A 12,258-nucleotide genomic window follows, 5' to 3' on the forward strand; every position below is an offset into this window, starting at 1 on the left:
GGATCCATAACTGTTCCAGTACAAGCCTGAATTCAGTTGTTCTGATATAGGCACATAGCTTATTTCTCCAGTCTTGAAAGAATGAGCTATGTTGGCATTAAAACCTTTGTACCATTACATGTGAATCTTGGGAGGTTGCGTAATTTAGGACAAAACAAAGCAACTTCTGTGCATAGACAAGCCCTGGCTCCAAACTGTAAAGACATTCTACCAATATTTTGATACTACTAATGAGCAGAAGTTGGATTTGACATCAGTATCTCTGCAATGTAATGCCACTTCCTCCATCATGAGACTTTAATTATGAACTACTCATTTGCTAATTTTAATCTTTAACTCTGAGCTATTTTTGTGTACTTGATGTATGTCTTAAACCAGAAAAATAATTAATACAGATATAGTCTCAGTGGCTAAAAGCCAGGAACCATCACATATCTTACTGAAGTTTGCAATTTATAAAAAAAATTTCAAACCAATTTTACTTTTTCCTCTAAATCAAGTAACTGTAGTCCACAGCTTGGAATGATCAGGATAAGTGAGCAGCAAGCAACCACTCCTAAAGCCATTTGCATTTTTCCTATTACCTCTTCCAGAATAATTCTAAAGATTAGGTAGTAAACATGTTTAGCCCAAGAGATACGAATGCCTCCCTTCCACACAAATTTCAACTTTTGGCTTTCTCTGGAGCCTCCTGTCCTCATTAGTGCCTGCTGCGTTTGTCAGGGCTCCATCAGCCGCAGAGCCCCGAGTGCTGTTGTTCTGGCACATCAGTGCCAGGGCTCTGGTCCTCCCTGATGCAGCACTGACACACTGGCTTACTCTGATTAGCACATTACGGGAGAATGATCTATTTTTTTTTTTTTTTAGTTACAGTTTCTAAAAAACCCAAAATCCAAATGTATTTTTCTGACTGAGTAACTATGGTGAAGGGTTGCAGCCTAGGAAGCTTATAAAAATTACACAAATTCCCAACCAAAACACCACGTTGTCAGACATTCAGTACCAGGGCTTCACACTGCGTACTCTTGAAACTGTCTGCTGCTTCACACAACATCCGTTAGATCTGTGAGAACTGTAAACCCTACATATCAAACTCATGAAGAGCGAGCTGTCTCTTTCAGGCAAACTCCCATTTCCAGAGCTAGGGATTAGCCAGCAGTGATCCAGCAAAATAAGGACAGGGGAGCCACCGGCATTCTGCTCAAAAATGAAGGAAGTGACTCCTAACATCTTCTCATGTCTACACCAGAACGTCTCATCCCTCTAGTGAAATCAGCACCGCAGCTTTCACTGCACACAGCAAAATAAACTTCAGCTAATAAATAACCCTGCCCTCCCCGGATGATCCTGCACCCTCCCAGGCAGGTAAGGCATGGGGCATTTTAACACCTTTGATTTCAGGGACATTATCTCCGGGGCCACTCCCCTGCTGAAGGAGACAACTTCATTCAGGAATCAGAGGTAGCTGGCACTTGGATGCCAGTTCTGTCCCCAAAAAGGGACTGACATGCTGGACTTCTCCAAAATCTACCGGACCTGCTCTGCGATGGCTCAGGAGCCTCCTGCCTTCGGGGACTGTGGCACTTCACAAAGGACTAGAGCTCTCCAAAGCGCGTGTGACACCTCACTGATGAATCACACAGGGCTCAGCTCCGACCTGTGCTTCCAGTGCAAGCTACCAAGAACAATCACTTCACAATTTCTTCCACTAAGGACCAAGGCAAGGCATGGAGTTATCATTCACAAATCCATGGCTGAAACATATGAGGGACTTTCAAAGCCTTCTTAATTTCCCACTTATAATATAAACATTCTGTAAAATCAAATGACACAACAACCGTGGTGGGAAGAGTGACTTTTCAATCTGGATTTCAGATGCTATCTTTAGGTTCAAGACTCATTTCGGAGGTTTTTCTCCACGCTCTTTTCAGCCAAACACAATCCTTGAACGACGAAACTTCAAGACAAAACGAGAAGACTGCGATCAGACCCATTTCAGTCTCCAGAAAATCGGTTTTCCCCAAAACCAAATCACCGCAGCTCTCAGCTGCGCTCAGCCCGTGGCTACTCCCGAGCCGCTCCATGCGCCCGGGTCCGTGGGCGCTGAGGGACAGGGATGTCGATGCCCAGCCTCGGCGTGCGCCGCGCTCCTGCATCCCTGTCCCGGCGTCCCCTTCCCGCCTGCCGTCTACGGCCAGAGACCCCCGGACATCCTGCGCTGCGTCCTGTGCCCATCCTGACCGAACACGGATTTTTTAAGCAAAAAATCAGAAGACTTGCGGCTGTCAGTTTTCCTTTTCAGAACTTACCTGGGACCGTCCTGGCAGTGTCCGACGAGGGCAGCGCGGAGCGGCGAGTGCCGCGTACCGGCCCTGCAGCGGGGGCTTTACCCGGGCTGCCCCGCTCCCCGCCGGCTGCAAGTGCGGGGACCGCCCCCCTCCCCCCGGCAGGGTTCGCGGTCCCCGCGGGCGTACGTACCGTCTAGGAGGATGCGCGTCCCGGAGCCGCTCTCAGTGCCATGCCCAGCCCCGGCGCGGTGCCCCCCCGGCGACAGGGGTTACCGCTCGCCGCGGGGTCCCACTGCCCGGCGGTGACATGGCATGAGCGCGGGCAGGGCGGGGGGCAGTGCCGGCGATGCGCGGCGCGGCGCGGGGGTGGGCGCACGGGGGGCGCGGGCTGCGGGCAGCCGCGGCGGGACTTGTGAAACTCGGCTGTGGCGGCGGCCGGTTGTGTAACGCGGCGGGCTGGGCCCGGCCCCCCGGCACTGCACAGGCGCGCTGCTCCCCCGCCCCGCCGCCGCCGGCACTCGCGGGCAGAGCGCGGGCAGAGCGCGGGCGCGGGGCGGAGCGCACGGGAGGAGCGCACCTCCGCGGGCGCGGGGCCCGGGCGGGGCCGTGCAGGTGGCGCGGGCAGCGGCGGTGCTGTGCGCCGAGAGGAGCCGGCGGAAAGTAGGTCACCGCCGCCGATCCGCGGGCACCGGCCGCCGGGTGGCCTCGGCCGCGAAGTTCTGCCAGGACCGGCTCATCCTCCCTCCGTGCGCAGCTGTCGCCGGGCGCTGCGCGCAGCGGAGCGAGGCCCGGCCCCGGCCGCCCCGACGGGTCCCGCGGCCGCTCTGCGCTCCCCACGAGGCGCGCGGCACCGATTCCCTGCGCGGCACGAGCTGTGCCCTGACGGGATTAGTCATCCCGTACCGTGAGTCACCCATTGAACATTTGCCGCTTCCTTCCTCATCGTTTTTTTGGGGTTTTTTTGATTCCCTTTCTCCACTGTAACTATTTACCCTCCTCTCCAAGGACAGCGGGCAGCTCCTTTCCCCTTCCCGCGACTATAGCCGTGCCCAGCTGCGGGCGCGGAGCCGCAGCCGCCGGCAGGAGCAGTGGGTCCCGCCGACCCTGCCGCGGTGCCGCCGGACAGTCGGGCTGGGGTCGCTGCTCAGTCGTACCATGTGTTCCTGCCCATCGCCAGAGTTTGGTTTATGCTCGTCTTGCATCTGGAAGCAGTAGGTGCCAAAGCTGGGGCATCAAGGCTGTTCTGAAGTCCCTTCCTCTTCTCAAGACACTGCCAGGAGGGGACCAGTGCTACGGTGGGAAGCCACTGGTTGATGCCACAGTTGGAGCGACTTGGGGGAACATCGCTGGGTCCCTGACTCCGGTCCCGGGCTGCTCCAAGTAGCTTCCAAAACTGCGTGCACTCCCTTACCAACAAGTTAATTTTTTTGGGTGCTTCCCCCCCCCCCCCCCCCCCCCCCCCCGTTCAGCTCCTCTTGGAAAACTGCTCCTTAACCTATGCAGTGCTGGGAGGTCTGCTCCCTCTGGGAGCACCTTACTGCATAGTAGCCCTTTCCCACAGCTGGCATCCTCACCGCTGGCTTTCTTTGCTCAGCCAAAATTCCTGTTCCTCTCCCAGCCCTCGTTCTGCTGGAGGAAAGGGGCAGGCACGCAGGCAGCCTGCACGGCCCCATCCCCACACGTGCCAGTGCCCCAAAGCACAGTACGGGGGACAAAAGCAGAACCACAAAGGGGACAGTTGACAAAAGACTTTGCTATGAGGTTTTTAATATAAACCTGATGCCAGTGAGGAAAGGGAAGTGACGTTGTTACAGCAATAACCCTGAGGAACATCAGCTGTTATTGATGAGGACAAGTAAAAGGGCACCTTTGCACGCAGTTAATATTTCTTATTTGCTTTCTTATCGGAGGCAAAGAAAGTAGCGTGGTTGTGCTGCCTGCCACAAATAGCAAACCTCTTTTTCTCACTTAGAGTGGGTTTTTGAGGCATGGCCTCATCATGTGAAACACAGCAACCCTTCCCTCATTCATGTGGTAAAAATCTTTCCTGCTCAGTGTCAGGTGAGATACAAATAGGTATCAAATGCAGTGTTTCTCCCCACTTTTACTCGGGTTAAGGTGTCTCTGCAGCCTGCAGTGCAGCCCTGTCACAACAGTGACCAGCACCGAGGGGATGCCACTGCCTCCCTACACGGGCATGGAGATACACATTTGGGGAAGTAGGTGAGGAATGATGAGAACACGAACTCTGTGACTAAGGCATTTTAAGATTAAGCACCCACAGACGGATGGGTGGGAAGTGCAGGCAGGCAGGATGTGGCCCCAAAGAGGTTGGGGTAGGTTTCCCCTCAAGGTACAAGTGCCACAGCCATTGCCCTGAGTTGTGCTGGCAGCTGGCCAGGGGTGCTAGCACTGCTGGGACAATTCCATGGCCACCCCCTATCCCACAGGCCTGGCAGGCACAGGAAACAGCATCAATACTGCCTTCTAATAAAGCAAACCGTTCAGAAATACCACTTTACCTGATAAAAAACATTATTTGCTGACCAGAAATCATGTTTTATATGAAGTTTATATGATTTATATAAATCAACTCTCCTGCAGCCCCTGGCAGGTAGAGCCAGCAGGCTTGGCACATACAGGGGCCCTTCCTCCTGGAGCAATGGTGAAGGAATCTTCATATCAATTAATTTATTTATCTCATTTAGAATAACACACTTTCCACCAAGATCTTTCCAAAAGTTAAGAAAGAACAGGGAAACAGACATTTCTGCCACCACAGAATTCACACATTGTTCAGCAAGTTGTGGTGTTGGGCAGCTTTGGCTGTGCTCAGCAATAGTTGGCATAGCCTCAAATTTGTTTATATTGTTAGTTTTTGACAGTGTTGCATTGCAAAGACATCCCAGCAGCAATAAAACCGAGAGAGAGCTGGTTTTGGTCAGAAAATACGAACATCAAAGAAAAAAATTTTTCTCTGTTGTTCTCATATATATTCTTGCATGTTTTTATATATATTCTTGTGTGTGAGTAGAAGTATATCTATATTGTATCTATGTGTATATTTATATAAAAATACATACATACATGTATATACAAATTATATATATGTATATAAAACCCAGCCTGTCCCTGCTGCACTCACCCAGTGGACTGGGGAATCCTGCAGCCTGACAGGCACCACTAAAGAGCAACATAATTAAATGAAGAACTAGAAGGACACCTTGGGCTGTATTTTGGAAGATCACACTCGAATTTACCATCTATTATCCCGAGCAAAGGGTTGTCCAAACTAGCTTTTAAATTACACACTGCAAAAACTCCTACCCAGGAAATGCTCGCATTGCTCAGTGCTAAGTCAATAACCAGTCCCGGTTCAGGATCAGGCACCTCAGCCTTGTCTCCCTCCACTCCCTTCTGAGTGTGCCCAGAAATTCAACGTGATGTTTTTCCCTTTTCACACAGTAGTAACCGTGAGGCTTGGGATCACGCAAACTAAAAGGAAAGAGAGGAGCAGAGATGACAAAGTGGAAAAAGCACCCTTGCCTTGGTCCGAAGTGGCTGTTTCTGCGCAGGTTCCGCGGTGGCTCTGGGATGCGGCAGGGAGCGGAGAGCTGGAGCGGCAGAGCCCACCCAGCGCTCGCCATGGGAGCGTGCAGGCGAGGCCGGCGGGAGCCCCGTTCCCGGCTCTGCCCAAGGCAGGGACACAGTGTTAATTGTGTCAGTGCTATTGCACAACACTGTTGCCTTGACACCGTGTCATGTAAAGATTTTAAACTGCCTCTTTATTAGTCATCCTCTATTCATTTTAATTGTGCCTGATAAGCAGGGCCATTTCACCTTTGTGTTCTCTGTACGAGCTTATCGAGCGTATTTATGTCGCCCAGAGACTTTCAGTCTCTTCCTGTAGCGTTGGTAGGTGCAGAGGAATGAGGAGGCATTGCCATCACAGCCTGCTGGGGTTCTCACCTGTTTGCTTGCTACCTTTTCAGAGCCCTGCTCTCCTGTGTGACATCTCCACAGGTCCTTGATCCTGGCACCAAAAATGCTCCCACAGAGGCTTAGGTTAATGCATGGGAACCAGTAAGAAGGGATAGGCTGATTGAAACACGCGCCTAATTTTTTTTTCAGGATCAAGTGCTGTAGGTGTGTGCTTAACACCACGGGACTCACTTTGATCTTCTCTAAGGACAGAATTTTCTATGGATTAAATTCTTGCCTCTGAATTAGGGTATTGGTTATTTAACAAAATCAAAGCTGGGAGATTAATAACTAATTATTGGATTTAATGCAAAGAATATAGAAAAAACTTACGGAATATTTTCGTCTCACTTACTTGCAATATAAAAATACACTGCCCAAGAGTTTGCCTGTGTGAACTCTGTCCCTGCACCTCCTTATCTAGCCTTATCTTTGTGAAGTTTGAAGTTTCACTGAAAATTCCTGGAAATAGCAGTGCATTTTCCCTTCTGGGGTATTATGACCTTCTCCTCATCCCAAACATCCCCTGTGTTTGTGGTGGGAGACGGAAGGGCCCTTTGGCCAGCGACAATGCTGCCCACCTGTAAGAGCAGTGCAGTCAGGTGACACAGCTGCTTCCCCAGCACCTGGAGCGCTGCAGGGACTGCAGGGACTGTTTGCTTAGAGCACATGTCTGCTTCAGGAAACACCCAACACTTATCAGAGTCCTTCTCCATCTGGAGATGGATCTATTCTCTGGGCTTATTTAGTTTCACCTTAATTTTTCCCATTTAAAAAGACTCAAAGCTAGAATTCAGGTTTGAGGCACAGTCATGTGAGGAGATGGGTGAAATCCCATTCTCAATTAAGTTCAGAAAAAGGAACGGAAACGCCATTAAAGGCAGAAGAAAAACCACATTTACTCCAGTGTGAACAGGATTTCCCCCCTAGCATAAGATCTTGCATCCCTGTGGGCTGAAATGAGCTACTCTCCTACCCAGCATCTTCGAGGGCCACTTGGAATATTTATGCAACTGCTTAGAAGGATTAGGAACATACATGAATGAGTTAATCACCACTTAGGACAAAATTCCATCTAGGCTTTTGAGAACCAACTGGAATATTTTAATTTCCATCATCCAGCACCTTATTTTGTAGAAAATGGTTTAAGATGGTTCTTTTAGAGACAATAGTAGTACCTAAATTTTGTGTGTATTTAATGCCCTGTATTTCCTTGTGCTGGAGTAATACCATGGCCAGATAAATGAATGTATTTATTTGAAAAGCTGAGAAGTGCTCAAGTCATATTTTTGGCCCAGAAAAAGCTTAAAGAATACTTTTCATGTGGCTGATCATACTTCCAAAAATAATTATTATTTTTGTAAAGGAAAAAGTGTTCTCTCTTAACTGCAGTAAAATATTCTCTGATAAGTATTCTTGTGATCTGTTATTCTGCCTAATTCAAAGAAGGGAGGGGGGGAAACTTGCACAAACAAGAGCATGGCTGCCTTCTTCTGCCCATATCCTTTCATGAGAGCATACAAGCTAAAGCTAAAGCTCTTTGACCACATTTTAGCTTGATCCCACAGGATAAAGTACCTATGAATTAATTTTCTTTGATGCTTAGTTCATATCTTCTGGAGACTGTGCTGAAGACAAATTCAGACTGCTGCATTTAAATATGGGCTAAGTCACCTCTGATTAAGTTAATCAGCTACCAAGGGGCCTCTTGAACAGGGACATAAAATAGAAACTTAATAATAATTATGTTAAAGGCCCAAATCCCCCTGAATTCAGCAGGCAGAGGATGAATGAGCAGAGGGAGTACCAGGCAACGGCAACAGCTGCAGTATTGCCCATGTAAGAAGCACAGAGGAGGAACAAACAAGTCAGTGCAGAATTACTGTCCATCATCTGCAAGTGCATCCTTCCTAATAAATCACAGTGGTTACTACTTAGCACATTAAATCCACATTGATAACCATGGATATTTCCTATTAATGCTTATGCTGATGCTGAGCTTTATTCCTACGAGCTGGTAACGCTTTAAAGCTTCTCGCTGGTGCTTGTCCATTCTTAGTTACTTGATGCCATACACAGCAGTTGGGAATTGTGCAGGTCAACTATTCCTTCCCTCTTGGGGCTTTACTTAGGGCACATGCAAAGGTAACATCATCATCTCACAGAGTTTTCAACATCTTGGATTAGAGCAGCAACTGCTGACTCCAAGACAAAACCCAATGGGCTCCTGGCCAAACATGGCAGATGGAAAGTTGCCCTTGTCACCTGGACTTCCTACTACAAGCCAGGGTCTGAGAAGACACCCAGGTTTTACATGTGGGTGACAAAGACATGCTTGTTGTGAAGGCTGTGCTGGTACAGGAGCTGCCTCTGTCCATACCTCCCCGTCTGTCTCCCAGCTACTGCCATCCTCCTCCTCTGTTTTGCCTGGATTGGGCTGTGGCCAGAGGGCTCCCAGATATACCCTAATCTCCTCCCAAAATTGGGTCGGAAAGTGGCATTAGGATGGCTGTGACTCACAGGCATTTGCAGCAGCCCCACTCGCCCCCTGCGCAGCCTTGCTGGTGGGAAAACCTTCCCTCTGCAGAACCACCTACAGTGGAGTGCTGAGAGAAGCTACTGCTGATTTCACTTTGTAAGGAAAGCAAAATCTTCCTTTTCATGACCAAGTGACCTGAGTGGCCCTTTCCCAGCTCTGTACAAGAAGACATTAAAATCAAGACTATTGAAGATGGATAAGGATGCAGCAGGAAGCAGACAGGGCATTTGTGTTGAGAAGATGGTGGGGTTGACACTTCTACCACACCCTGATTGGCAAAGACCGAGAAAACTATGCAAATCCATCTGTGTATGTAGCTGACACCATGCAAACTTGCTCACCTCAAACAACCACTGTGGAAAGACCAGGCATAGTTTGACAGTCGGATTATAAATGTCAAGCAGCGGCATTTTAAGCTCAAACTGTGCCAGTGGTTCTTTAGAAGAACTAAGCAGCCTGATGGTCTTGAGGGACCAATGACAACACAACCACTGACAACACTGGAAAGGACAGAAGCCTGGAGCACAGGCCCCAGGGCAGAACTCTCCAAACACCTCCCTTAATGGTCTTTCAGGATACACAGAAAAGGTGTGTCCTTCATCCCAGGTGCACCAAAGTTAACAGGGTTCTTGGGTAATTTCCACTGTTTTCCTTCTGCCTTTTTTAAAAACACAGAAACTTTCTAGATAATTTCATCAATGCATAAAACAGGTGGACTGATATTCAATAGAGAATTTGCCCAGGGAGCAGGATGGACATGGACTGAAAGCCTCACATGCTGCTGAGGCTGTGCCACTCTGCTCATACCCAAACAAAAGCAAGTTAAATTGCAAGTCTATGAGATTTTAGAACTGTGTTTTACCCCAAAATGATACTGAAATGTGCCAAAGTTATTCAGAACTGCATGGGATGTCACTGCACTCTCTACTCACAGAAAAGCACATGGTTTTTCCGGGCACAGGGGAGGTGCTGAACACCATCAGTGAATTGATTATTATACTGGAAACGAGTATTATGTGACAGATTTTGTCTACAAGCAGTGTTGCAAAAAGTCATCCCTAATAAGAGGAAATAACCTGGGGAAATCAGGTTCCATTATGCAGCTCTAAATGATGGCATTTTTGTGTGTCTGTAGAAGATGAGTATATGAGACAGTTGGAATTTCCTCATCCAAATGGAAATATCAAGATCAGTTTTGGTCAGGGCTTGTGAATGAGAAGCTGGGATTGGAGAGGGGAGCTCTCTAGTGAACATGTTTACATGAAACTCGGGAAGTGTTTTGCAGAAGTAAGACCTGTGAAAAATGGATTGCATTTTTGGTCTTTGGACTTGGCTTTTTACTTGGCCCAGACATGGTGGTGATCATGTGGGCAGTTATGTACTGCCACACTTCTCATCCTGACCCCAAACCTTCACTGCACCCCAACTGTCTTAGAAACAGTTTCTGGTTCTGTCCTCATTAAGAAACCCCCTCTTACGTCTTATTCCGGGAGAGCATCCATCTTGTCTGGCAAGCCAAGCAGCACCTTCCCAGCACATTTGCAGGCAGCCAGATGAGCCTGATGAGGTTTGTGGTGTGGGTGTGGGTTATTTTAGATTTTGGGTTTGGTGGGGGTTTTGTTTGTTTTTGGTGGTTTTTTTTGTTTGTTTGTTTTTGTTTGGTTTTTGTTGTCCTGTTTGTTTTGGTTTTTTCTTTGTTTTTGTTTTTCTTTGTTTTTGGTTTTTTTTAAATTTCAGCACAGTATGCAAACAATATAGTTCTGCAGAAAAGAGCCTGATGGCTCTCAGAGCACTGCAAACCACTTTTAGGAAAATGCTAGCTTACAACAAATTTCTTTTCAATAAAGCAAAAGGCTTCCTTCTTTGGACCATCATTGCTGTCATAGTGACATCTAGTTTCCCTGAGTTTTCATCCTTCCCTTGTCCATTTAATACATCTGCCTGCCCTTAACCCTGGTGGTGGTGCTAGTTTGCAGAATAAGTCATTTCAACTGAGGAAAAACAACATCGAGAGACTCCAAAAATAAATTTTTAAAAGTGCATTGTTTCTTCTAGAGCTTCAGTCCTTTCAGTGGCAGCGCTTTGGGTGACCTGCATTAGACAGCACTTGCACAGAGCACTACAAAAGCAGCACTCACTGTGGGTTTGCTGCCCTGTCATCATCTCCCTCAGTGAATTCAGACACCATGCAGTACCACATACCCGGCACAGATAGTGTCACTAGCACAGCAACTGGTGGGTGAATCATAATGAAACCATGAAGAGGAAACCTGTCACACGCTGAAGGAAACACTTGCTTTTCAGTGGAGTGTTTCATCTCCATAAGAGGGCTGAAGCAAAGGATGCTGATGAGAGAATTAACTCGTGCCCTGGTCACTAAATGTAGCTTTTTATGCAGTTATTTACTGCATAAAAAATTGACGGTCCTGTTGCCATGGGAAATATGAATACTTGCCATGACAACTGCAGCAGAGTGTAGCACATAATCCACTTCACACAGAGCATCTTCCAAAGGAACCACTCCCATTCATACATCCTACAAAACTCTGTGTCCTTGAGAGCAATTCAGTGTGTGTTTTTCAGGCACAGTGGTTAATTCTTCTGCACTTTCCTTGTGGAATATTTCCTTGTGTCTAATACTATTTGTTACTTGGTTCTTACATACCCCTTTCAGTAATACATCTGAAAGCACTTTGCAAAGGTAATATCTACAAAAAACTTCTCTGTTTATTTTCCAGATGAGCAATTCAGGCAAAAAAAAATCACATGAGTCCCCACAGAGCAGTAGGATCAGGACTGGTGTTTGTACCCACATCACTCGGGCCAGTGACAGGAGCATGGCTCTCACTGCAAAAAGGTGGGATGAACTCTGAAGCCAAAATCTGCACCATCAGGGCAGAACAGCTGCTGGGGAAAACTTCAGTGATCCCAGTGCATCTGTACTTCTGATTGGACAGGAACAACATGCCACAGTGATCTCCTTGACCCCTGGTTTGGGGTGCAGCTGGGTGGCTGCATGACTGCTGGACACTGTAGGCAGTCTGGGCATGGAGGGCATTCCCTGTGCCAGCCAGACCTCTGCAGAGAAAGGATTGCACTCCCTGTGGCATTTTGTTCCAGAAGATGCTTCTGAAAACATCTTTCCCCATTCACATAGAGGAGCTGTGCATGCTGCTGCTGATCAGAGCTGTGCACATTAAAATAGAGCACACGCTGTCTTTGCTGTGTTCATCCTGGTCAACCTGCAGCTCCAAGCACCCTGCAAGCCTGCACTGCCCTTTGGCAGATGGCCTTCCTCATGCCAAACCTCGTGCTGCTCCCCAACAGGCACAGCCAGTGACACAGGGCGAGCAAATGCCACCAGTTTGGGTGGCCAGGTTGTACTTATTTTATCCTAAGAACTCATTGAAGCCCTGCCATGCCCGGTCCACTTGTGGAGCATGGAGTTTT

General features: G+C 48.1%; 1 protein-coding gene across 5 annotated transcripts in view; it reads right to left on the minus strand.

Moving 5' to 3' along the window:
- PASD1 (PAS domain containing repressor 1) overlaps positions 1–12,258 on the minus strand; it is a 103,587-nt gene that overhangs the window by 51,713 nt on the left and 39,616 nt on the right. For 2 of the 5 annotated variants that reach the window (XM_032124049.1, XM_032124044.1), the window contains exon 1: positions 2,479–2,661. The exons of 2 other annotated variants lie outside the window; for them this stretch is intronic. The gene's annotated coding sequence lies outside the window, so the exon portion shown is untranslated. Of the gene's footprint in view, positions 1–2,478; positions 2,663–12,258 lie in introns of those variants that run through there. One more of the 5 variants, XM_032124048.1, reaches the window with a different exon arrangement.

Source organism: Corvus moneduloides, chromosome 14 (assembly GCF_009650955.1).
Source record: "Corvus moneduloides isolate bCorMon1 chromosome 14, bCorMon1.pri, whole genome shotgun sequence".
Lineage (NCBI taxonomy): Eukaryota > Metazoa > Chordata > Aves > Passeriformes > Corvidae > Corvus > Corvus moneduloides.